The 26,359-nt window shown below is 41.8% G+C and overlaps 1 protein-coding gene and 1 pseudogene across 1 annotated transcript in view; both read left to right on the top strand.

Annotated features, from left to right (window-relative positions):
• The window catches only part of RAD51B (RAD51 paralog B), a 509,814-nt gene that overhangs the window by 98,616 nt on the left and 384,839 nt on the right, over positions 1 to 26,359 (top strand). The gene's annotated exons all lie outside the window — the stretch shown is intronic.
• Positions 14,474 to 15,714, top strand: LOC139008152 (endosome-associated-trafficking regulator 1 pseudogene; annotated as a pseudogene).

Genomic DNA, 26,359 nt, shown 5'->3' with positions numbered 1-26,359 from the left:
TTTTTGATGTGTGCCTGTAGTGCTATGAACTTCCCTCTCAGGATTGCTTTTGCTGTGTCCCAGAGATTTGGGATTGTTGTGTGTTCATTTTCATTTGTTTCCAGGAAGTTTTTGATTTTTTTGTTGATCTTGTTGGTAACCCATTCATTGTTTAATAACATGCTATTTAGCCTCCATGTGTTTGAATGTTTTGGGGTGTTTTACTGTAGTTGATTTCCAGTTTCATTCTACTGCGATCTGAGAAGATGCTTGATATGATTTCAGTCTTCTTGAGCTTGTAGATACTTGTTTTGTGTCCTAACATGTGGTCTATCTTTGTGAATGATCCATGTGCACTTGAGAAGAATGTCTATTCTGCTGCTTTAGGGTGAAATATTCTATAAGTGTCAATTAAATCCATCTGATCTAGTGTGTCCTTTAGAGTCACTGTTTCCTTATTTTTGTTTGGAAGACCTATCTAGTGAAGTCAGTAGGGTGTTAAAGTCCCCCACTATGATTTTATTATTGTCTATCTCTCTGTTAAAGTCCTTTAGAAGTTTTATTATATATTTAGGTGCTCATATATTGGGTGCATATATGTTTACCAGAGTTATATCCTCTTGTTGGATCGTTCCCTTTAGTATTATGTAGTGACCTTTGTTGTCTCTTATGATGGCCTTCATTTTGAAGTCTATTTTGATGGATATGAGTATTGCTACTCCAGCTTTTATTTCTTTTCCATCCCTTTACTCTGTGTGTGTCTTTTGTTCTGAGGTAGGTCTCTTGTAGACAGCATATAGTTGGGTCATGTTTTTGCATCCATTCAGTTACCCTATGCCTTTTGATTGGAGCACTTAATTCATTTACATTTAGGGTTATTATTGAGAGATACTTATATATTGCCTTGTTAATTCTGTATGCCTAGGTTTCTCTCTCTGTTTCTTTTTCTCATTACAGCAGTCTCTTTAGCTTTTTCTTGTAATGTTGGCTCGGTGGTGATGTACTCCTTTAGCCTTTTTTTTGTGCAGGAAGCTCTTTATTTGACCATCTATTTTGAATGATAGCCTTACTGGATCTAGTAATTTTGGTTTCAGATCCTTGCTTTCTATTACCTTGAGTACTTCAGGTGTCAGCCTTACGGGAGCTCCTTTGTAGGTTATAGTTCGCTTTTTTCTTGCTGCCTTTAAATTCTCTCTTTGTCTTTAATTTTTGGCATTTTAATTATTATGTGTCTGGGTGTGGGCCTGTTTGGGTTCTTCTTGCTTGGGGTTCTATGTGCCTCTTGAACTTATGTGACTTTTTCATTTATCAGGTTAGGGAAGTTTTCTGCTATTATTTCTTCAACCACATTCTCTATCCCTTCCTCCCTTTCTGCCTTTTCTGACACACCTGCTACTCTAATATTGTTTCACATTGTCCCACAGCTCCCTTAAGCTGTCCTCCTGTTTTTTAATTGTTTTTTCTTTTTGGTTCTCTAAATTAGTGATTTTTTCAAATATGTCTTCTAATTCAATGATTCGATGCTCAGCTTCCCCTAATCTGCTGTGTATTCCTTCCAGTGTGTTCTTTATTTGTGCTATGTGCTATGTTTTCATAGTTACTATATCTTTTCTCATGCTATTGAGCATCTTTACCATCATTTCTCTGAACTCTGCTTCAGATACATTTCTTATCTCTCCTTCATTTATCTCTTCTGGAGAATTCTCTGTTCTTTCATTTAGGGAATTTCTTTGTCTTCTCATTTTGGCTGCCTGTTTGGGTTTGTGACTATGTATTAGGTAGATCTGCCATGCCTCTCAATCTCTAGTGCAGGACAGTGTCAAATGCTGTTTCTGACTAATTAGATCAGGCAAAGACTCAAAGCCTCCAGACACTACCTCTGCCTATAGACTGATAGGATTCCGACTTAAATTGCCCTCAGGCAACCGTTCTCAGGTATATCGAGATTTTTTTCAACAGGTGGAGCAGTTGCTTTTGCCTGGAGGCTAATTGTTATTTTTAGTTTCTTAAGTGGCCTCAGGGAAGGTGTTTTCCAATAGGGTGGGCCAACCATCTTTCCCCCAGGCAAGGCCACCTATATAGCAAATGTATATGTGGGAAAGATGTCCTCTGCTGCATGAGGGAATAACACAATATAGGAAACCAAGGGTGTCTGCATTCTGAGCTCTAACCCCTGAGTCCCCAATCCTGGCTTCTGCTTACACAGCTCCAGTCCACTCTGCCTCTCCTCTGCTGGAGCACAAGGTGGGTGGCTCCACTGGGAATTTTGTGCGTTGACCCTTTAAGAGAGTGCCTGAATTCCCAGCCATCTCTGCCTGGCAGATAGCAACCCTGCTGCTTTTCACAGCCAGATGTTATGTGGATACCCTTCTCAGTTCTGGTGCTCTCTGCCCATCAAATATCAGATGAGTTCTCAGTGGCAATCACCCACAGCTGAGATATCTCTCCGGGACTTCAGTTGTTGTCTGTGGGCTCCTGGCCAGCTCTTTCACACCTCTGCTCCTCCTACCACTGATGCGGTCTCCACTTTCAGTCCTCGGGTATCAGGGTTCTCTCCTGCGAGTCTTCCTTTGATTATTTAGAAAGTTTTTCTGTATTTTAGCTGTAATTCCAGTTTATTCCTGGGAGTGGTCCATGCAGTATCCACTTTCTCTGCTGCAATTTTTAATCTCCCTGTTGTTCTTTTTATAGTGTTTAAAAATAGATAAGCATCCCTAGCCAGTTTGGCTCAGTGGATAGAGCATCGGCCTGTGGATTCCACAATTATTGAGTATGATTATTTACTGCCTAAGAACTAAGCATTGGTACTTACATTTGAATTTTATTGTTTTGGGTTTTTTTTAACTGAAGAATCATAGTAAGCACTTTGGGATTTTTTAAAAGCTAAAGCCTATACATACGTATAATTGGTAGTAACTAGGTGACAGGTTGGAAAGCGAAGCCTGTAAGGTATTATCATACAGCTGCATCTCAAGCCATTCTCTTTCTTGCTCACAGACTATGTCTGTGTTAAGATTTTAGCATTTGTTTCTTTTTAGAGAGAATGGAAAGGTGAAGCCTTAATATAAACCATTTCAAGGTAATTAACAAACAGTGGATAATAATTGCTCCTCTTTATTGGTATAAAGAACATGGGAAAGGCATTTGGGAACAGGAGCTGGTTGGGCACTGCACCGCCGGGGAGGGACTGTGGGAGGGCTCCAGGGTGTGTCCAGCCTGTCTCGCCCAGTCCCTATCACCTGGACCCCAGCAGCAAGCTAACCTACCAGTCGGAGCATCTGCCCTCTGGTGGTCAGTGCACGTCATAGCGACTGGTTGAACGTTTTAACGAACGGTTGGACACTTAGCATATTAGGCTTGTATTATATAGGATTATATATAATACTATGTATTACAGAATAGTGGAGAAATGGCTTAGATGTAGGGATAGGAAAAAGAGAGACAATATCCTTAAGTTAACTTAAAATTTAATATGAACAACTTTGTTATATTCCTTTCCAAAAAAACACAGTATGATCTTAGGCTACATTAACAGAATGTCTAGAGTAGGGTTGGTGAGAGTCCTGCTTTATTCTAAGTGACTACTTCGTATGAGATTATTACACGTTGAGGAACATGCTTCAAGCACATCCAGGAGAAAATGGCTAAACTAATGAGGGGATTTTAAAAAATATAAGCAAGTTAAAGAAAGACAGGATGTTAGCCTATAGGGGGTCATAATAGCCATCATCTGATATTTGATGGGCAACCCTATAGAAGAGAGGTTAGAATGAGACGGTGAGGCTCCAGAATGCAAAATGACAACCAGTGGTTAGAAGTTACATGGAGATAGATTTTGGCTCCATATAAAGAAGAGTTCTGTGATCCTTAGAAGTGTATCTGAAGGTAGAATGGATTGCATTTGGAATTAAGTAGTGAATTTTCCAGGGTGCTGCTGAATATCCTTCTGGGCCTGTGGTAGTAGAAGAAATTTATTCACCAGATTGAGACTAAAACTAGTTGATTTTTAAGATGCAGTGTGACCTTTTTTGGTTGTGTGTTCTCTATTTATTTATAACCAATCTTTCTGTCACTTGGCTAAGAAGCAGAGATCTCTTTGACCAGAAATTGAGAAGTAGGAATCATCTGTTATTATCAAAACACTAGAGGCCCGGTGCACAAAATTCATGCACTCAGCAGGGATGGGGGTGGGGTCCCTCAGCCTGGCCTGTGCCCTCTCGCTGTCTGGGAGCCCTCGGGGGATGCCCGACTACCGCCACCGCTGCTGCACTCAGCAGCTGTGAGCCTGGCTTCTGGCTGAGCAGTGCTCCCCCTGTGGGAGCACACTGATCACCAGGGGGCAGCTCCTGCGTTGAGCGTCTGCCCCCTGGTGGTCAGTGCACATCATCGCGACCAGTTGTTCCACTGTTGGGTTGATTTTCATATTAGCCTTTTATCATATAGGATGCCTGTTGTTTTTTCAAGGAGCTTATTCTTGTCTACTCACTCCTGCAATATCTTTCTGAAATTCAAAGTACTTAATATAGGAGTTTAGAAAGGATAGTAATGTTGTTTCCAGAAAACATTATTTACATATTTGGCACATTTTGCTTAGCACCAAAACCAAAGTGATGATATGGCAGCTATTAGAAGATAGTACTATGAAATGAATATACACAGACACATCAGAATAACCAAATTCATTGATTTGTTCACTCATTTGTTCTTTTACACATTCATTCATTGATATTTTTTTCTACCTGATAGGTGCTGGACATTTTGCTAGGTGCTGGGAAGTTGATAAAATACTATAATTTCTGATAAAAAAAATCTGTTAATAGGTATTGTTTCTTATAATGTGCCAAGAAATACTTTTATTAAAAAAATAAACAAGTACTCCTCTTTTTTAAATTTTTATTTTTTTATTTTTTCATGATATAAACTAAAAAGGAAAGTATAAAAGAAACTGTGGGAAATCCTCAGTTTACTCTATATGTCAACTATTGTATGTAGTCATACACAAATCACACCTCTGTGCACATCGTCAGTGTGAACATAGCTTTGAAAGTGAATTCTGAGGTGTAATGTTGTTTTTCAGGGTTCTCTTCATTTAGTACCAGAGTTTTTCTTTTCTTTTTTTTCTTTTTTAGACTGTTAACTTCCATGTTGCTCTTTGAAAGGAAAAATAAAATGTCGTATAAAGGATTTAAAAATACATACCAGCCACTATTTTTTGAAGGAAAAAAGCCTTTCTAGCTCTCTTGGCTAAATGTTTTCAGCTAGTTTTAATTTCAGTGTGTATTACTGCTTGGCAGACAAGAATGATCTTGAAAAAAGAAAGCTTTTGAAATATTAAGCCAACAAAGGAATTGCCTGCAGGATAAATTTATAGTTGAACATATTCATTGGTTACACTGCCAAGTTTTATCTTTAATTTATTTTAATATAAGATGGTTTGCTCTTTGTCTTTCATCTTAAAAATACACCTATTAACACTAGCTTATAAATCATTATCACACTCAGGTAGTGGGTAGATTAATAGTACCTAGTTTTACAGTTAGAAATATAAAATGAGAAGCCAGTGCTTCTCTGTGTGACTGTAGCCAAGCAGGGTGTAAGGCCAAGAGGGGTCCCCGCTGGTTGATCTTTCATCTATACATGTCCAAGGCTGCTGTTCCTGCCATGCTGTCTTCCTCTGAAGTTCACCAGGATTCTTTGGCAGAATATTAGCTCCTGCCCATCAGTCTTCCCATTTGCAACTTATAGCCTTCTCTGACATTTCCCATAATCATTTCAAGATTGCAGAGAAATGGAAGAGGTAATGGTACGTTTGTGTTTCATGGCAGCATTATTCACGATAGCCAGATCAACCCCCATGTCCATGAGTGGATGAATGGTTAAACAAAATGTGGTGTATACATACAGTGGGGTATTATTCAACCTGAATGACACATGCTACAACAAGGATGAACCTTGAAGACATTATGGTGAATAAGCCAGTTGCAAAAACACAGGTGCACAGGACAACACTCAACCAACTGAGCCACACTGGCCAGGGCTGGTATACTCTACCTTTTAAGAATTACTACTATTGAGCTTGTTTAGCTTTGCTACTAGGGTGTGACTCTTCTGGAGTGTCCATGCAATGCTCTAGATCAGTGGTTCTCAACCTTGGCTGCACATTAGAATCACCTGGGAATCTTTTTAAAATCCTGATTTCTGGGCCTCATCCTCCGGAAATTCTGTTTCTTTATTACTAATGTGTGGCCCCACCCCATAACAAAGAAACAGAATTTCCGGAGGATGAGGCCCAGAAATCAAGATTTTAAAAAGATTCCCAGGTGATTCTAATGTGCAGCCAAGGTTGAGAACCACTGCTCTAGATAATCTTTGAGGTCTCTACTTCAGCTGGTCAAATGTCTCACAATCTTGTATGAGTTTTGGATATTATTCAGATTACCACTCATGGTACTTTGCTTGACTTTGTGGCATTTACTCTATGCATATGCAGTTTAGTTTTCACCCATAGTCTCAAGAGGACACCTGTGCAGATTTCTCACGCTCTTCTCTGCATAACCTCCCTCTCATTAGTACGTTAGTACTCTCTCCTGTAGATTCTCTTTCCTCCTCCTTAAACTCTGAGCTCTGTTCACCTGAAGTCAACAAGACATTTGTACTCTGCTTGAGTTATCACTTCCTGTGTTGCATTCCAGAAAGTGCTTTCAGACAGGCATCAGGGGCCATTTGGGAGATTACCTTTTTCATTTTCTTTTGGGTAGGGATCATAGTCCGACACTGACTTTTGTCCAATGTGTGACAATAATTTTTTTTGTATATTTTGTCCAATTTTCTCACTGTTTATAAGAGGACAGCTGTGGTCTCAGTTACTCTGTTATGTCTGGAAGCCATGGCCTTATTTTTTAAGGTCTTGAGGTCACATGAGAGCTAATTATATGAGAAAAATGAACATTGTATTAATTTCTTCACATTATTTCTCCCACGACTAAAGTGTTGTATGTTCTACATACTAGACACTGTGCTAGGACCAGAGGATTCAAACTTACAAAGTTTTTAAAGCTTTTGCCTTCAAAGATGTTTTAACTGCAAAAGTAAACCAATATATAAACAACTCATTGTAAGTCAGTGTATGATAAAGGCTATAACAGAGGCAGCATGAAATGATGTAAAACCCATGGACTATGAAATCAGGTAGGCTCCATTTAAATCTCAACTCCATGACTTATTATTGTGCTTTGTAGCCTCTCATAGCCTTAGTTTCCCATTCTGCAGAATGGAGGAAATAGTGCTTTGTAGGATGTGGAAAAGGTTAAAATAAATTTTTTTTTAATAGAGCACTTGACATGCAGTAGAGGCTCATTAAGTGCTGGTTTCTTTCTCCTCAGAATTAGCATAGGACAGAAGAGCAGTTAAATATTACTGTAGAATTCTTCAGGGAGGAAATAATATTTAAATTTTGCATGGAAAATCAAGTAGGATTTTGATATATGTTAGACAGGTTCCAAGGACATTCTATTTTAAAGGAACTGAGTGAGCCATGGCTCTAAGGTGTAAAAGGTGGGGAAGCATGCAAATATACTTAGAGCCTTAAGTTTGGATCTTAAAAACAAATAAAACAAAAAACCCACCACCACCACCAAGAACAAAAAGCCAATAGTAGGAAAGTAAAAATGAAGAAAAACAAAACAAAATAAAATATAATCCATAGTAAAAGTATACTTCCTTAGGCCATTCCTATTTACTGCCATGACTAATAAATTTGGGAAGGCCTGTGGAAAATTCCTGTGGGCTGATATTTTTCTAACCACTATTCAAAACTACTTTAAGTTGATATTCTAAGCTTATCATTTCATTAACATTAAACTCCAGAATGTGTCCCCAGGTTTCCTAAATTGTTTTTTTCTGTTATCTATTTCCTTGGGTTGCTTCCATTTTTTTCTTTCTCATCCTGTAAAAATTGATTTCCTAGGTTTTCTAAGAGATTGATAATATGAAAATACTAAAAAGACTTTTCTTAGACTCTGGTATGTCTTTCTGTGTTCATATTTGGTAGGAATACTGTAAAATATATAATGTACTTTCGACATTTCTTTGGGTGGGGGTTTCTTTTTTTTTTTTTCTTTGTATAACTTTTCTTTTTTTTAATTTAATTTAATTTAATTTTATTTTTTTTATTGCTTAAAGCATTACAAAGGGTATTACATATGTGTCCTTTTTTTTTTTCCCCCCGCCCTTGACAATACCCCGGCTTCCCCTACCCCCCAGTGTCTTATGTCCATTGGTTATGCTCATATGCATGCATACAAGCCCTTCAGTTGATCTCTTAACCCACTCCCTCCTACCCCCCAGGTGGGGGTTTCTAAACGTAAGTGCCTGCGGCCAGCCCGGGCGAAGCCTCCCGGGGTCCCGGGTGCCGCGGCCGGCCCAGGTGAAGCCAGGCTGGGTCCTGGGTGCCTGTGGCCAACCAGAGGGAGGGAAGCCCGGGTCCTGGCTGCGGGGGCTGAGGCAGAGGCGGTTAGGGGCAATCAGACAGGCAGGCGAGCAGTTAGGGGCTATCAAGCAGGCAGGCAGAGGTGGTTAGGGGCGATCAGGCAGGCAGGCGAGCAGGGGCAATCAGGCAGGCAGGCAAGTGATTAGGGGCGATCAGGCAGGCAGGCAGGCAGGCAGGCAAGTGGTTAGGAGCCAGCGGTCCTGGATTGCAAGAGGGATCGAACCTAAACCAGCAGTCGGACATCCCCCAAGGGGTCCCAGATTGAGAGAAGGTCCAGGGCAGGCTGAGGGACCCCTCCCCCCATGCACGAATTTTGTGTACCAGGCCTCTAGCATGCATATAAGTTTCCCGTTTAATCTTTCTCCACCACACCTTCCCACCCCCACATTCCCTCTGAGATTTTTCAGCCTGTTCCATGGTTCTATGTCTTCCAATCTATTTTATTCATCAGTTTTTTTAAAATTTCAATTCTTTATTGTTTAAAGTATTACATAAGTCTCTTTCCCCCCCATTGACCTCTCCCCAGCCACCCCCAACCCCCAGCACATGCCTTCACCCGCCCCCCCATCCCTGTCTGTGTCCATTGGTCATGCTCATATGCATGCATACAAGTCCTTTGATTGATCTATTGCACCCTCACCCTCCACCTTCCCTCATAGGTTGGACAGTCTGTTCGATGCTTCTATGACTCTGGTTCTATTTTTGTTCATCAGTTTATTTTGTTCATTAGGTTTCACATATGAGTGAGATCATGTGATACTAGTCTTTCTCTGACTGGTTTATTTCACTTAGCATAATACTCTCCAGGTCCCTCCAAGTTGTCTCAAAGGGTAAGAGATCCTTCTTTTTTTACTGCTGCACAGTATTCCATGGTATAAATGTACCACAACTTTTTTATCCACTCATCTACTGTTGGGCACTTGGGCTGCTTCCAGATCTTAGTGGTAAATTGTGCTTCTATAAACATAGGGGTGCATACATTCTTTCTGATTGGTGTTTTAGATTTCTTAGGATATATTCCTAGAAGTGGGATCCCGGGGTTAAATGGCAGCTTTTTTCACTCTGCTATGTTGCTTAAAAAAAAAAAAAATCAAAGGAGACTCCTGGGGAAGGTAACATTTGAACTGGCTTTGAAAGAGGAATGAGAGTTTGCTTGGGGTACAGTTGGGGGAAAGGCGTTCTAAGCAGGGGGAACACCATGAATGATGCTATGAATCATGGTTGTACAGGTATATTTGTGTAAGGGACTATGTCCTAGCTTCCAACTCTGAAGGACATAAGCAGAATTTTATAACTGGGTTGTTGTAGACACTCTGGCTGCCAACCTTGTCAGCTGATTTAAAAATATTTAATTTTGTCTGCCTCTGGCCCACATACAATAGACCGAAACTGTCCAACACGGTAGCCAGTAGACACCTGTGGTTACTTAAATTTAAATTAATTAAGATTAAATTAAAAAATTCTGTCGATGCACTAGCTGCATTATAGGTACGCAGTAGCCACAGGTGCTCAGTGGTTACCATACTGGACAGCACAGACACGGAACACGTCCGTCTTTGCAGAATGTTCTACTGGACAGCGTTGTTATAGTTAACAAATGACTAGATAGAGGACTCTAGCAAAACATTTACATACAAGAAGAGAATAGTGAGGGGGAAAAAAGTTTCCCAAACTAATAATGCTTTAGAAAACAGAGTGGGGAGCAGTTATTGGAAATTCTAATCTAATCAAACTTTAAAAGGCCAGTTAGGCTTTTGCTTTTCTTTATAGATGAAAACTTCAGTTTATTTGACTTGGATAGGGATACAAAGCCAAAAGCTTCATAGTCTTGGCAAATCACTTTATGGATATAGATTAAAAATCATCTAATATGCCGCCTCCCTCCTCCCTTTAGCCTGGCTTGCCAAAACAAATGGCGTCAGCAACTCGGGATAGCCAATCCTTGATCTAGGCTCTGAACCATTTAGGCTGATCATTCATTAAGTAAAAAACTGATTTTACCTAATAGGGATCTATAATCATCTTCATAGTTATAGAAGTTTATATCCTGGCTCTTCTCACTTTATAAAAACTTCACATAAATCCTCAAATATCCCCATGGAGGTTGGCTTAATTTCCTCAGACACAGAAATAAGAGTGCCGACTAACTTGTCCAATATCGTATAACCAGGAGGTGGCAGAGCCAATATGTAGTCTCTGATTTTCTGATTCGGAAGTCAGGTGCTCCTCAAATTCTCTTTAAGGATATATCTCTTTAACTAGGATAAAAAGTAATGTAAAACTCTTATGACCAAAAATGAGAAGAGCTTAGATGAAAGGTTGAATGAGTCCTTAGAGAGGTGACTGTTTTTGGGAGCAACAGGTTGACCCTCAAAGTCATTGGAAGTCACCAAAGTCCTCTCCTTAGAGAAGAAAGAGAAGCGTGATGAAAGTAGTCTGTCGACATTTTGGTAATTTATTTGCTCTCCTGAGGAGCAACTGGATGAGAGATTATGTTTGATGTTGGGAGTCATGAAGTATTACAAACAAAAGATGGTCTATGCTTGGACTTTGTTAATAGAAAGAGATTTAAGGAGGGTAGATTAAGATACATTTTGAAGAAAGAATATACATTATTTGGCAAAAATACCATTATTCCAATTGCCACTCAGATTTAAAATGAAAATGTTGGTCTTCCCAGTTCTACTCACGATTGTGTCATCCTCTGGACTATAATATCCTGTTGTTTACACATTATTATATTTATTATGGGCAAATTTCATTTTTAAATGGTATTATGTCTCTCCTAATAGATTTTGAGCACCTTGAGAGTTGATCTATATTTACATTTTTATAATATAAAGTAGGTTCTCCATAAATGTTTGCTGAACTGAAATTAATCATCTTTAATCATTCTTTCTATCTTATTCTCATACTTAATAAGTTACCAGTTTGCTAATATTTTCAGGCTCCCTCAATCTGTTTACTTGTTTCTATACTCATTTTCTGCTTACCTCCCACCATTCTATTCAGTCACCAGGCACCTAATTTGTGGATAATTGAGTAGTTTCTCTTTTTATTTTAAACAATTTTTCAAAATAATGTTTTTAAAATTTATTTTTTAGAGAGAGGGAAAGGGAGAGGGAGAGCAAGACAGAGAGAGAGAGAGAGCGAGAGAAACATCGATGTGAGAGAGAACCATCCATCGGTTGCCTCTTGTACACATCCCGACCAGGGATTGAACTCACAAACTGGGTATGTGCCCCTGACCCAGAATCAAACCAGTGAGTTTTTGGTTCATGGGACAATAGTCAACCAACTGAATCACTCCTGCCAGGGTGATAATTGAATAGGTTCTTAATTTTGTTTTGTTATTTTCTCCAGTCCTTCAAATCTCTCCAACCTGCACAAATCATCTAGAATCTTCTTCTTCAAATAATTGTTATTATCATTTTCCTCTTTAAATACTTTTATTTATTGATTTTAGAGAGAGAGAGGAAAGAAGAGAGAGAGAGAAAAACATTGATTTGTTGTTCCACTTATTTATGCATATTTATTGGTTGATTCTTGTATGTGCCCTGACCAAGCATCAAACCCACAACCTTGGTGTGTCGGGACAGTGCTCTAACCAACTGAGCTACCCGGCCAGGGCTATCATTTTTCTTTTTTTCATTGGCTTGCCATGATCAACTGAATTAAGTGCAAATCCTTAAACTGGTGTTCAAAGTCTTTGTATCCTTAGTTCATACCTACCTTTCCACAGCACCAAAGAAGAGTTGTTGTGTGTTTTTTTTTTAAAGCTTTATTGTTGAGATTATTACAGAAGTCTCTCTTTTTTCCCCCATTATCCCTCTCCTCCCTGATCCTGCCCCACCCCAGGCCTTCGCCACCCTATTGTCTGTGTCCATAGGTAATGCATAGATGCATATAAGATTTGTTTAATCTTTTCCTGCCCCCTCCCTTCCCTCTGAAAATTGTCAGTCTGTTTTATTTCTATGCCTCTGATTCTATTTTATTCACCTGTTCATTCTATTCATTAGATTTCTTATTCATTTATTTTGACTTTACATTCTTTCATTTCTTTCATTTGTGACATGCCTCTCTGTCTCTGCATTTTGGCTGCTTCCCTGTGTTTGTTTCTATGTATTGGAAAGAGCTGCTATGTCTCCTTGAGTTGGTAGAGTGGCCTTGTGTAGTAGGTGTACTATAGGGCCCAGTGGCTCTGCCTTCCCAGTCACCTGAGCTGGGCACTGTAGATGCACACCTTTGTGGGCTGTGAGCACAGTCTTGTCTTATATAATAAAAGAGAAACATGCAAATAAACCGTCCCTAAGCTATGCTCAAGCCATGCCCACCAGCCAATCAGGAGTGAGTATGCAAATTAACCCAACTAAGATGGTGGCGGCCACGGAGTTGGAGTGAGCAAGAGGCTTGGGTTGCCCCCGGCGATGGAGGAAGCCAAGCTTCCCGCCTGCCCTGGACGGTCCTGGGCTCCACTCAAGGCTACAAAGTTTCAATTATAGAAGATAAATAAATCCCAGAAAAAAAGAAAAGAAAAAAAGGAGAGGCTGGGAGCTTGGGTCGCTGGAGGGCGTGGATAGCCTGAAAACAGCACTCAGCCCCTCACCCAGGCTGGCCACACCCCCATGGGTTGAGGGTGCCCACTGCGGGGCTTGACCAGCCTGCAAACAGCCCTCAGCCCCTCACTCAGGCTTGCCAGGCACCCCAGCGGGGACTTACACCCTGAAGGGGGTGTGGCCAGCCTGAAAACAGCCTTCAGCCTCTCACCCAGTCTGGCCAGGCACCCCAGTGGGACCCCCACCCTGATCTGGGACACCCTTCAGGGCAAACCAGCCGGCCCCCACCCGTGCACCAGTCCTCTATCCTATATAATAAAAGGGTAATATGCAAGTTGACCCTAACAGCAGAATGACTGGGAATGACTGGTCACTATGCCACACACTGACCACCAGGGGGCAGATGCTCAATGCAGGAGCTTCCCCCTGGCGGTCAGTGCGCTCCCACAGGCGGAGCTCTGCTCAGCCACAAGCCAGGCTGACGGCTGCCAGCACAGCTGTGGTGGTGGGAGCCTCTCCTGCCTCCTCAGCAGCACTAAGGATGTCCGACTGCAGCTTAGGCCTGCTCCCCTCTGGCAAGTGGACATCCCCCAAGGGCTCCCGGGCTGCTAGAGGGATGTCTGACTGCAAGCTTAGGCCCGATCCCCCTGGGAGCGGGCCTAAGCCAGCAGGTGGACATCCCCCGAGGGGTCCCAGACTACGAGAGGGCACAGGCCAGGCTGAGGGACCCCCCCCTTCCCCCCGAGTGCACAGATTTTTGTGCACCAGGCCTCTAGTTTAAAATAATGTTTTTTTTAGTTGAGACTTGACTGCTGTTGGTGTCACTGGGAGGAATTGACCTCCAGGTCAATTGGCTGTGAGGACCAGCTGCGACTACACTGGGAGAGATGCTGTGCAGGAGACACCCCTATGGAGCAGGACTTGCTTCATTGGGGCTTTGGTGCTCACTGAGTCTACCCCTTGAGTGTGTCGCTTATGGATGTGTAGAGCTGTAATCTGGATGGTGTGACAATGACCACTGGGTACACTGGCTCTTGGGTCTCCAGGGAGGAATACAGTCAGCCACTGCCTGGGGCCACCCATTAGGAGCTACAGAGAGATCTAAAGATTCTTCCTCTTTGTATTCTCTTTGTATTGGGTTTGGAAGTGCCCAGATGAGGTCCAGCTATGAAGCAAGGCAGGCTGGTGCTGGGTCTTGGGCCTTTTATTGATAGATTTGGGGCTCCCTGACGCAGTTTCAGCTTGTTTGAGAGCGTTTAGCCTGAGCAAGGACAGGCCATTCATATGCATATGCAAAAGCTGCTGCAGGCGCCAAGCGGAAGCTGCTGTGAGAGGCTGGGAGTGGTGGCCGAGAGCCAGGCAAAGGGGGTGGGGGACTCACACCACGGTGGGGGCGGAGCCTGAGCCATGGAGCCAGTGGGCTAGGGAGCCGGTGCCCCGGGCCACAGCGATGTTGAGCTATGCCTCCCCCCACCCTTTCGACCTGGCAGCATTTTCTGAGTGCTGGGCTTGTCTCCCCCAGCTAAACTGTGAGTGCCCCACGGCAGGGACCCACTTCTTTGGCATTCACCGACATTTATGTGCTATGTGCCCAGCTTCTGTGGGAGACACAGATTTTATCTACGGAAAGGGGAAGTGCACTAAGCAAGGTCCACCAGGAGCCCAGGAGATACATTTTGGAGATGAGAAACTTGCGGATCTGGAAGAGGCAAATCCATTCTTCTTTAAAGAGTTTCTGAAAACCAAGAACCTCAGCCTGTTGAAGAGGACACGGACAACAGCAGGCTTCATTCGAAGGAAGCCACGAGGCACTGCCTGGGCCTCGACTGCAGCTCCCCGCCCTCCCAGCCCGCAGGCTTCAGCCTGGAGTTCCAGCAGCCGTTTTTCAAAGACCCACTTGGGGCTAGTGACCTCCTGGACGAGGACGAGGATGAGGACGGGTGGAATGGCGCCTACCTGCCATCCACAGTGGAGCAGACCCGCTTGAGGGTCTGGACCAGCACTTCTCCCTGCAGCACATATATCTCCTTCTTCTCCAGCCCATCGGAGCTGGCAGGGTCCAAGCCTCTGTCCCTGTGGGCACTGAGTGACTCTGACTCCAGAGTCTCTCCTGTGGCAAGTCCCAGTGCAGACTTTGCCGCCCATGGAGAGTGGCTGGGGAACAGGCACCTTCGGACGCTGCAGATCAGTTAGGAAGCACTGAAATACGAGAACTCGAAGCTTAGGAGGAAGCTGACAGAGGTACAGAGCTTCTTTGAGATGCAAACCGAGATGGTGAGGACACTGGAGCAGAAATTAGAAGCAAAGATGATCAAGGATGAGAGTGACTACCACGACCTGGAATCCATGGTCCAGCAGGTGGAGCAGAACCTGGAGCTGATGACCAAACATGCAGTAAAGGCAGAAATTCCCGTCATGAAACTGAAACAAGTCATAAACTTGCTCCAGGCGCAGGTCTCGAACTTCAAGAGGGAGAATGAGACCCTGCGCTCGGGTCAGGGTGCCAGCCTGACGGTGGTGAAGCAGAACACGGACGTGGCCCTGCAGAACCTGTGCATGGTCATGAGCAACGCGCACACCTCCATCAAGTAGCTGGTTTCTGGAGCCGAAACACTGAACCTTGTTGCTGAAATCCTTAAATCCATGGACAGAATCTCTGAAATCAATGAGGTCGGGGAGGAGGAGTCTTGAGAAACTTCTAGCTCGAAGCTCTGTTTACATCCTGCAGTCACCGCTCACTGGATTTGAAATGCCATTGTCTTTAAATATGCAGTCTTCCCAGTAAAGCTGTTTATCACAAGATGCTAATTTCATGACCGAGAACAGTATTATTAGCTCACCTGTCAGGAGCAGCGGAACTAGTGAGCGTCACCGAGGTTTCTGTCTTGGTGAATCCTTCCTCCTTGGTGAATCCCTGCATTAAGACCATCATCCACTGGAAGAGGTGTTTATAAAAGCCACCGATGGTTTTAAGTACTGAACATGGAAACAGCAGTTCTGTGATATGAGTCTTCCATTCTTATTCCAGAACATTCATTCTAAGATAAGTTTGATCGATTGTCCTTGATTTCACAAGTAAAGGAAAACAGTAAATGAGCTGAAATTCAAATGATTGCATTGGGAAGGGCCTCGTGCCTTTTTGCCTTTGCTCAGTGCCCCTCTGGCTCAGTCTACCCCTTGCAGCCTTCACAGGGGCGGCCCCTGCGACTGGTGGCCTGAGTGTGGGCACCCCATGTGGTTGGATGCTGCTATCCTCCTGCAGGGACCAAGGTTGGCTTCGATTCTACACTGTGAAGCCATCAAAACGCATCTCTTTAGGGGGCCTCAGGTTTGAAAAAATGTTTTTGGTGGAGGGTTTTGATACATGTTCTAAGCGGCCCTTTGTATAATAAAGTTGAATCCAGAGGATGTGTAGAGCCTCCCGGTAGCACAAGTCGTAGCACAAGTCTCCCGCTGCCTTTCCAGCCACTTCTGACGGAGGCAGGCATGACATGCACTCAGTGCCTTGTGGCTGTTTTCCTGCAGATGTTATTTTTTAAAATTAATGTTCCCTCCTGTTCAGATTGACAGCTTTCTTAATAAATTTTAAAATGAAAAAAAAAAAAAAAAGCTGCTGCAGGCAGCTTGGGTGGGGTTGTAAATTGGATGAGGCAGGTCTTAGGGAATCACCAGGGTGGAGCAAACATAAATGGCTGCCAGTCAGCCCTGCAACCAGGGAGGTCCCAGCATAGAAACAGCCCTGTGAGCACCTCCATCTGGGAGAAAGCTGCCCCCCCAAGTCCCTGCCCTGATGCCAGACAATCCAGTTCCTCCTGGTATGTGCCTATGTCCCCTGGGACCTCGCCCGGCACTAGAGCTCAGAGGAAGCAGGACCTTATAAGTTCAGGTCGTGGTGCCGGCCTTTTAAAGGAACAGCTGGGTCTCCAGCAGCCTCTGTGTCCCTGAGCCCCAATCCGCACTTGTTTTTACAGCCCATAGTTCTTACTGCCTTGTAGGGATTTCTTTTTCCAGCTCTGGGACCCTGGCCTGGGACCCCTTGCTCCTCCAGCGGCCTCCACAGAGACGATCTCCCGCCCAATTAAAAAAGCAGCCCATGTGGGTGCCAGACCAGCCTCTTCTGCGCCTCTGCACCTTCAGCCAATCTCAGTGTGCTTCCAACTTCTCTAGTTGTAGGACTTCCATTCAGCCAGCTTTCCAGTGGTTCTGGATGATGGTTGTTCTGTATTTTAATTGTAATTTTTATGTAGTTATGGGAGGCAGCGAGTACAGCTGCCATCTTCCATAGTACCAAAGAAGAGTTTTAAGAAAGTGCTTATTGATATGTTTAGATGGCTATGAGGTTCAAAAGATTTTAAAGACATATAATAACACGAGATTACTTGAAAACAATACAAACCAATATAGTGTTATCAGGTGCTTGACAATGTAACTAGTCCAGAGAGTCTATAGAACAGCGGTTCTCAACCTGTGGGTCGCGACCCCTTTAGGGGTTGAACGACCCTTTCACAGGGGTCGCCTAAGACCATTGGAAAACACATATATAATTACATATTGTTTTTGTGATTAATCACTATGCTTTAATTATGTTCAATTTGTAACAATGAAAATACATCCTGCATATCAGATATTTACATTACAATTCATAACAGTAGCAGAATTACAGTTATGAAGTAGCAACGAAAATAATTTTATGGTTGGGGGTCACCACAACATGAGGAACTGTATTAAAGGGTCACAGCATTAGGATGGTTGAGAACCACTGCTATAGAAGGTCATTGAAAGCTTATGTCATCAGACATGCAGCTTCATTGGAGAAACTGATAGTTGTTTGGGATCCTGTAACACATCCATGTTATTTACTCAGACCCAGTCTCCCTTATTTTTCTAATACAAATATGTAAGGTTTTAGAGTAACGGGGTCTGTTTTGTCAGTATAAAAATATTTCCTGTGTCAGAATTCAGATACTTATAAATAGATACTCCTGCTTAAATGTCATTCTTTTAAATTTTATTGGATATCTTCCCAGTACTTGGAAAATGTATATACCTGAGCTGTTTCTTCTGATCAGCTTCTACTGTGGACACTTAGTTTGAAGTCATATTGGAGTAATTTGAGGAAAAGTAGAATTTGGCAGATATTATTGCATTTGAGTAGCCATCATAAAATTTAGGTTTTAAACAGGGTATGGCATTGTTTAAGCTCAACTTATGATAAATAGAGTTTGTCAGTTATGTAGTAATATAAGTTCAAAAGTGCTATTTTTATAGGTGATAGATTTTTCTCTATGGTTAACTGCTCTGTTTTGTTTGTACTTAATACAAAGAAATTTATATTGTTTTGTCTTTGGAAGTAAGAAATTTAGAGAGTCATATGTCAGATGCCTTGAAATAATACTTATAAATTTTCAGGGATTTCCAAAAACAGAGGATGTAAAGTGGCTAGCTGTGCCTTTTTAGTGGTTGGGTTGGTTACTTTTCTCGATGACTGTTCTAGCTAATTAATTTAGCAAGGCAACTCATTTCATTAACATGATATGGCTAATACCTTAGCTACTAGTAATTAATTCATATCTATTCTCAGTCCATAAAGAGGGCTGTCTGTAAACCTATACTTATTATTCCTTACTTAAGCATTATTTACTTTTGTATTCCTAAGAAAAATGAATAAAACACTTTATATATATGAGTTCATTTCCTCACTCCAATACTCATTCCAATTTCTAAGGGCCTTCTGATTTATAGGCTCTCAAAAATCTTTCCTCTTCCAATTTGAATTTAAGTAATTAGCTTCTTCCTAATTTGGAACCTCAATTTGAAAACTTGTGTGTTTGATTTGGCATTAGGGTGGGCATCTTATTCTTAAATAAGATCATGTAACTTCAGTTTTCGATGATCACAGACATGTTTGCCAAGCAGCAACTTTATAGCTTTGAGGAAACTGGAAAATAAAATGTCTCTACTAAAATTGTGATTCTCCTCGACAGTCACTTTAACTAGTTAGGTATGGCTGTACCAATTTCAGTTTAAACAACTGGCCTCTGAACCTGCTTTTGTTCTGATTAAGAAGCTTTTTTATATATTTGGGAATACAGAGGCACAACCTGTTAACAGCTGTAAATTTGGTTGATTAAGCTGTGTGTGAACAAATTTATAGACAAAGAAGAATATGTGATAAAGACTATATATAGCCTTCAAAGACTAAAATATTTATTATCTGGGCCTTTAAGAAAAAGTTTGCCAACTCCTGGTTTATATTAGCAATAGTCATAATGATGATCCATTACAAGGATTCAAAGAGTGCCATCTGAATCAACAAAGCAAGATGAAAGTATGTTTTTTATAGCTTTAGTCTTGGGATATTTTATTTCTGATTTGCATAGGAGGTATAAATTAGAGATGATACAGTATCCTTATAGGATTTTTAGGAGTGTTAAGTCATGGCTCTTTACAGTACTTTACACATGGAGGACAGTAACAATTATTGCTGCTGTTATAAAAATATGTGTATTCTTGACAGTTGTTTCTACTTTGTTTTATGAGTCTCTATTTGTTTTATCTCTGCTCTTTTTGCATAACATTTAATTTTATAATAGACTGAGAAAAATGCTTCTCAGAATAGTTTGCAGCCTCTTTATTGCATTTGGAATTAAAGAGGGAATGAAGGAAAAATTACATAAAAGTGGAAGACAACAAGCTGGGGATTGGATTATAAAATAATTAACAGGGTTATGTGTTCTCGAGGGTGGTTTCTCTTCTGAGGGATTTGACAAGAGGCATTTTAAAAGTGTGTTAACCTAAGTGCGCAGAAACAATGGACAGGGCTTGCTTAAGGCAAAGGTCAACCTTTTACTAAAATAGTTAATTTGTCTGGAGCGTGACAACCCACCAAGGAATTTATGATCAGATCACCCTGTGAAGTTACTTTCTATAAAACCCCTTTTCTGTCCACACCACTTTAAAATCTTTTTTTATTTTAGCTGAAAGGCAAATCTTAAATGTAGCAGTTTTATATTGTAGGATATCAATGGCAGTGTAACAAATTATCCCAAAATTTAGTGGCATAAAACAATCAGTTATTATGTTTACAGATTCTGTGGACCAGACATTTGGACAGGGCACAGACAGGATGGCTTCTCTTTGTTCCACAGTGTCTGAAGCTGGAAAGCTAAAAGGCTGGGAGCTGGACTATCGGAAGGCTCATTCATTCATATGTTTGGCAGTTGTTGTTGGTTGTTGGCTAGGAAAACTCTAGTTTCTCTCCACATGTGTCTGTCCTTGTGATCTCTCCAAATGGACTAATTTGGGCTTCTTTAAGTGGTGTCTGGGTTCTTCAGAGTATGCATGCCAAAAAGAGAGCCAGGCAGAGCTGTATTCTTCTATGACATAGCCTTGGAAATCCCAGAGCAACATTTCTATCATCTCTGTTGATCAAGGACAAGAAGTCACATGTCCATCTAGGTTCAGGGGAGAAAAATGGACTCTATCTTTTGATGGGGAGGAGCAAGGTTCTGAAAGAGCATGTGGAATCAGAAATATGCCTGAGGACATTTTTGGAAATTCAATTTACCACAATTATATCACTTAATTTAATTAATAATTATACATATATGCACTTAATCTATATGCCAGTTATTCCAAGTACTTTACAAATATTGATTTATTTAGTCCATAACTGTCTTACTTAACAGATGAACAAACTGAATCAGGATATGGGATTAACTGGAATACAATTTTCTCTGACCTTGAAGATAACAAATAAGTTATTGTGATTTTTTTTAACCTTGCATAGTATTTATTTAAACATTTAAAAATATTTCAAATGCATATTTATTTATTTTTGTATTAGTTTGATTTGAGAGGTGTGGCTTCTAAGAAGTAGTTTTTTAAAAAGTCTTTATTGTTGAGATTATTACAGATGTCTCTCTTTTTCCCCCGTTACCCCTCTTCACCTGGTTCCCACTCCGCCCCAGGCCTTTGCCACCCTATTGTCTGTCCATAGGTAATGCATATCTACTTATATAAAAGCCTAAGCGACCATTGCAAATGAACGACTGGAATGACCAGTCGTTATGGCACGCACTGACCACCAGGGGGCAGATGCTCAACGCAGGAGCTGCCTCCTGGTGATAGGTGCTCTCCCACAGCAGGAGCGCCGCTCAGCTGACTGACATGTTCTGGCAGCCCACCAGCCCAGCAGCAGCCACTCACTCCCGCAATAGCCCTACAGGTCCAATCTCCGGAAAATGGGCCAGGGACCAACGGACCAGTGCTGCCTGCACAATCCCGACAGCACTGCCAGCCTCCTGAAAGTCGGCCTTGGGCTCCATGGCCACTTTCCCTCCCTAGACGCTTTGCAAGGAAGAAACAATATAAAAGCAGCTGTCAGGTGTCTCCTGGCAACTGGCACGAACATCAGCAGGAGGGATCTGGATCCCAGGCCGGCAAGGGCATCCCACCACCCACCTGGAAGGCTGATCACATCCTGACTCCCCACGCCCCCTGGGACCCCACCCAGGCACGAATTCGTGCACCGGGCCTCTAGTATGCATATAAGATCATTGTTTAATCTCTTCCTGTCCCCCAACCCCCTTCCTCTGAGAATCGTCATTCTGTTCTATTTCCATGCCTCTGATTCTATTTTATTTATCAGTTTATTCTGTTCATCAGATTCCTTATTCATTTATTTTAACTTTTAGATTCAATTATTGATAGATATGTATTTGTTGCCATTTTGTTATTCATATTTTTTATCTTTTTTTCTTCTTTCTCTTCTTAAAAAATATCCTTTAGCATTTCATATAATACTGGTTTGGTGGTGATGAACTCCTTTAGCTTTTTCTTGTCTGTGAAGCTCTTTATCTGACCTTCAGTTCTAAATGATAGCTTTGCTGGATAAAGTAATCTTGGTTGTAGGGCCTTGCTATTCATCACTTTGAATATTTCTTGCCACTAACATCTGGCCTGCATAGTTTCTGTTGAGAAATCAGCTGACAGTCGTATGGGCATTCCCTTGTAGGTAACTAACTTCTTTTCTCTTGCTGCTTTTTAAGATTCCCTCTTTGCTTTAGCCCTAGGCATTTTAATTATGATGTGTCTTGGTGTGGTCCTCTTTGGGTTCCTCTTATTTGGGATTCTCTATGCTTCCTGGACTTGTAAGTCTATTTCTTTCACCAGGCAGGGGAAGTTTTCTGTCATTATTTATTCAAATACGTTTTCAATATCTTGCTCCCTCTCTTCTTCTGGCACCCCCATAATTCAGATGTTGGTCCGCTTGAAGTTGTCCCAGAGGCTCCATACACTACCTTCATATTTTTGGATTCTTTTTTCCTTTTGCTCTTCTGGTTGGGTGTTTTTTGCTTCCTCATATTTCAAATCGTTGATTTGATTCTCAGAATCCCCTACTCTACTGTTAAATCTTGTTATATTATTCTTTATTTCAGTCAGTTTATGCTTAATTTCTGATTGGTCTTTTTCCATATTTTTTGGAGGTTTCTAAAAGATTTGTGAGTAACCTTATAACGGTGATTTTGAACTCTATATCCAGTAGTTTGTTTTCTTCCATTTCTTTCATTTGTGACATGCCTCTCTGTCTCTGCATTTTGGCTGCTTCCCTGTGTTTGTTTCTATGTATTGGGTAGAGCTGCTATGTCTCCTTGAGTTGGTAGAGTGGCCTTGTGTAGTAGGTATTCTATAGAGCCCAGTGGCTTATCCTACCCAGTCATCTGAGCTGAGCAATCTAGGTGTGTCCCTTTGTGGGCTGTAAGCACAGTCTTGTTATAGTTGAGACTTGATTGCTGTTGGTGTCACGGTGGGGAATTGACCTCCAGGCCAATTGGCTGTGGGGACCAGCTGCGACTACAGTGGGAGAACTGCTGTGCAGGAGACACCTCTATGGAGCAGGACTTGCTTCCGTGGGGCTTTGGTGCTGAGTCTTCCCCTTGAGTGTATCACTTATGGATGTGTAGAGTTGTAATCTGGTATGGTCTGACACTGACCACTGGGTACACTGGCTCTTGGGTCTCCAGGGAGGAATACAGTCAGCCACTGCCTGATCAGCTCCAGCAGCAGTTACAGAGAGATCCGGAGATTCCTCCTCTTTGTATTGGGTTTAGAAGTGCTCAGATGAGGCCCAGCTGTGAAGCAAGGCAGGCTGGTGCTGGTGCTAGGTCTTGGGCCTTTTATTGATCGGTTTGGGGCTCCCTGACCCAGTTGCAGCTTGTTTCAAAGCTTTTACCCTGAACAAGGACAGGCCTTTCATATGCAAAAGCTGTTGTAGGCAGCGTGGGTGGGGTTGTAAATTGGAGGAGGTGGGGTCTTAGGGAATTACCTGGGTGGAGCAAACATAAATGGCTGCCAGTCAGCCCTGAAATCAGGGAGGTCCCAGCATAGGAACAATGATCCCTGTGAGCATGATGGTCTGGGAGAAAGCTGCCCCCGAGTTCCTGCCCTGATGCCAGACAATCCAGTTCCTCCTCGTATGTGTCTGTGTTTTCCAGAGCACTGCGCTGGTGCTGAAGCTCAGAGGAAGCAGGATCTTGTAAGTTCAGTTTGTGGTGTTGGCCTTTTAAAGGAATAGCTGGCTCTCCAGCAACCTCTGTGTCCTTGAGCCCCAATGCACACTGGTTTTTACAGCTCGTAGTTCTTACTGCCCATAGGGACTTATTTTCTTAGCTCTGGAACCCTGGGCTGGGGGGTCTGATGTGGGGCTGGGACCCCGTGCTCCTCCGAGCAGCCTCTGCAGAGATGATCTCCCTCCCAATTAAAAAAGTGGCACACATGGTTGTTGGACCACCCCATTCCATGCCTCTGCACCTCCTACCAATATCAGTGTGCTTTCTTCTTCTTCTTCTTTTTTTTTTTTTTTAAATATATTCCACTGACCCTTCACAGAGAGGAAGGGAGAGAGACAGAGAGTTAGAAACATCGATGAGAGAGAAACACCGACCAGCCGCCTCCTGCACATCTCCCACTGGGGATGTGCCCGCAACCCAGGCTTATGCCCTTGACCGGAACCGAACCCGGGACCCCTCAGTCCACAGGCCAGTGCTCTATCCACTGAGCCAAACCGGTTTCGGCTGTGCTTTCTTCTTTATTTCTCTAGTTGTAGGACTTCCATTCAGCTAGATTTCCAGTGGTTCTGGACGATGGTTGTTCTGTATTTTAGCTGTAATTTTGATGTGGTTGTGGGAGGCGGAAAGTACAGGTATTTACCTTCACCACCATCTTCAAATCTCTCTAATAAGTAGTTTTTTAAATGAGTGCAGCAGTCAGGCCTCCAAGATCCCATCCTTGTGTACCCTTAGAGCTGGGTTATGGTGAATGAGTTGGAATTTGTTCATGAAGCAGTGCTCAAATGAATCAATAAGTTATGGATACTGTTCTGTTTGACAACAATCTTGTACTAACTTACCAAATTTAATTGATAAATTTATTCTATGTCCTTTTAGGAAAACAAATACAGTATCTTGGCCTTGCTGTGATAATCTTACCTAATGGCTATCTTTTCCTTCATTGATATTGAAATGAACAGTATGAATCCTTGTTGTACATATTTCAAGCCCTGTTTTGTTTTGTTTTATTTTGTTTTTTACATCCATTGATTCTACCTTGGAGATCTAGCAGTCTCTGATTAAGTTGCTTAGAGGCTTTTCACCTTTGTTTGTCCCTCAGAACGTAGTGGTGCTATTTTAAGGTTGCGCCAAAGTGACTTTCACCCTGGTACATTTGTGACACAATTACTATATCTCCTAGTCTCTACTACATATATAAACATATAACAAGCATAAAGTACACAGATAAGAAGAGGGTATCCTTATTAGATGATCAAAACTCAATGGAGTGTCTAACATTCTTTTGGAATATTTACATATTTTTCTTTCTAATTGGAAAATAGGGATAGTCTTTTAAAACAGATACTTGATTAGGAGTACATGTAGAAATTTGCATAATCAAAACCATATCTGAGCTTACTTATTTTATATTTTTAAATTTAGAGATCTAAGAGAGAGACCTACACTATACTGAATATGAATGAACTGATTATATTGATTGAAATTAAACTTTGAAGGCTTTATAATAATGTGGGAAAATGCCATACGTTTAAGTGGGGAACAAAAGGAAAAGATAGAATATCTAATTCATATGAAATGATAAAAAATTTAAAAATATATAGAAATATGCTAATTAGAGGGGAAACGTTAGGGTTTGGAGAAGGTGAAGGTATAGCTGTGTTCTTTTCTTTGTCCTCTTTATCATTTTCCAAGTTTCCAGTAATGAATGTATTTTATATTTATAATGAAAAAATAATATTTTTGTCACAAAATCAAAGTATAATTAATAGTTCTAATTTTTTTGTTGAATTAAAAGGCATTATTAAACTAGATCTTTTCTGTTTAGAAGTTATATATTTTCTTCTAACAACCAATACAATATACAAATTGAATTTGCTTTTTATAGAATAATATTGGATTTATTCCCCCCATAGGCTATCATAGATTTCCATGGAAGAGTTTGAATTTTTATAAAAGCATCCTACATTAAAATTTTTATATGTTTTTATTGATTTCAGAGTGAGGAAGGGAGAGGGAGAGAGAGATAGAAGCATCTACGAGAGAGAAACATTGATCATGCTCCTGCATGCCTCCTGCATGCTCCCTACTGGGGATTGATCCCACAACCTGGGCATGTGCCCTTACCAGGAATGGACCTGGGGACCTTCTGGTGCATGGGATGACGCTCACCTAACTGAGCCACCCTAGCCAGGCCTACATTAAAGTTTTTTAAGCTCCAGAATTATCCATTTAAAAAACTGCTTAGTAACCCTACCAGTGTGTGTACTGTACGAACAAGTTCACTGCCTCTAGCCTCCAGCATACTTCGCACACACATCAGGCAGCACTCCCGGGAGAAGCCCTTCAAATGCAAACACTGTGGCAAATCATTTGCGTACCACGCAGCCCAGGACAGCCATGTCCGCTGCTCACACAAGGAGGGCCAGGGTCGCTCTTGTGGCAGCTGCAGGAAAACCTTCCCAGATAAAGACGCCCTGTGCTCCCACACCAAACTTCATGAAGACTCCTAGCCCTCAGAGAGGTTGGGGACAAGGAGGAAACTAAGGACTTGGATCCTGTCTTTATTTTTCTTATGTATGTGTGTGTCGTGTGAACAAATGATGGTTCTACTGAGAGAAGAAACAGAAAAATGGAACTGACCGATAAGCTGCAATGACCAGATTTATCAACTGTGGTTTTAACAGATTTTGAAGAAATGTTTTTCGTCATTTCCAATAAGAATGAAATTTTGCTGAATTTACTGATAAATAGTGAAAGCTGTTTGT

This window comes from Myotis yumanensis, unplaced genomic scaffold (genome assembly GCF_028538775.1).
Source record: "Myotis yumanensis isolate MYYU_CA2020_CCGP unplaced genomic scaffold, mMyoYum1.0.hap1 SCAF_1, whole genome shotgun sequence".
Lineage (NCBI taxonomy): Eukaryota > Metazoa > Chordata > Mammalia > Chiroptera > Vespertilionidae > Myotis > Myotis yumanensis.
This window is presented reverse-complemented; position numbering and strand designations above follow the sequence as displayed.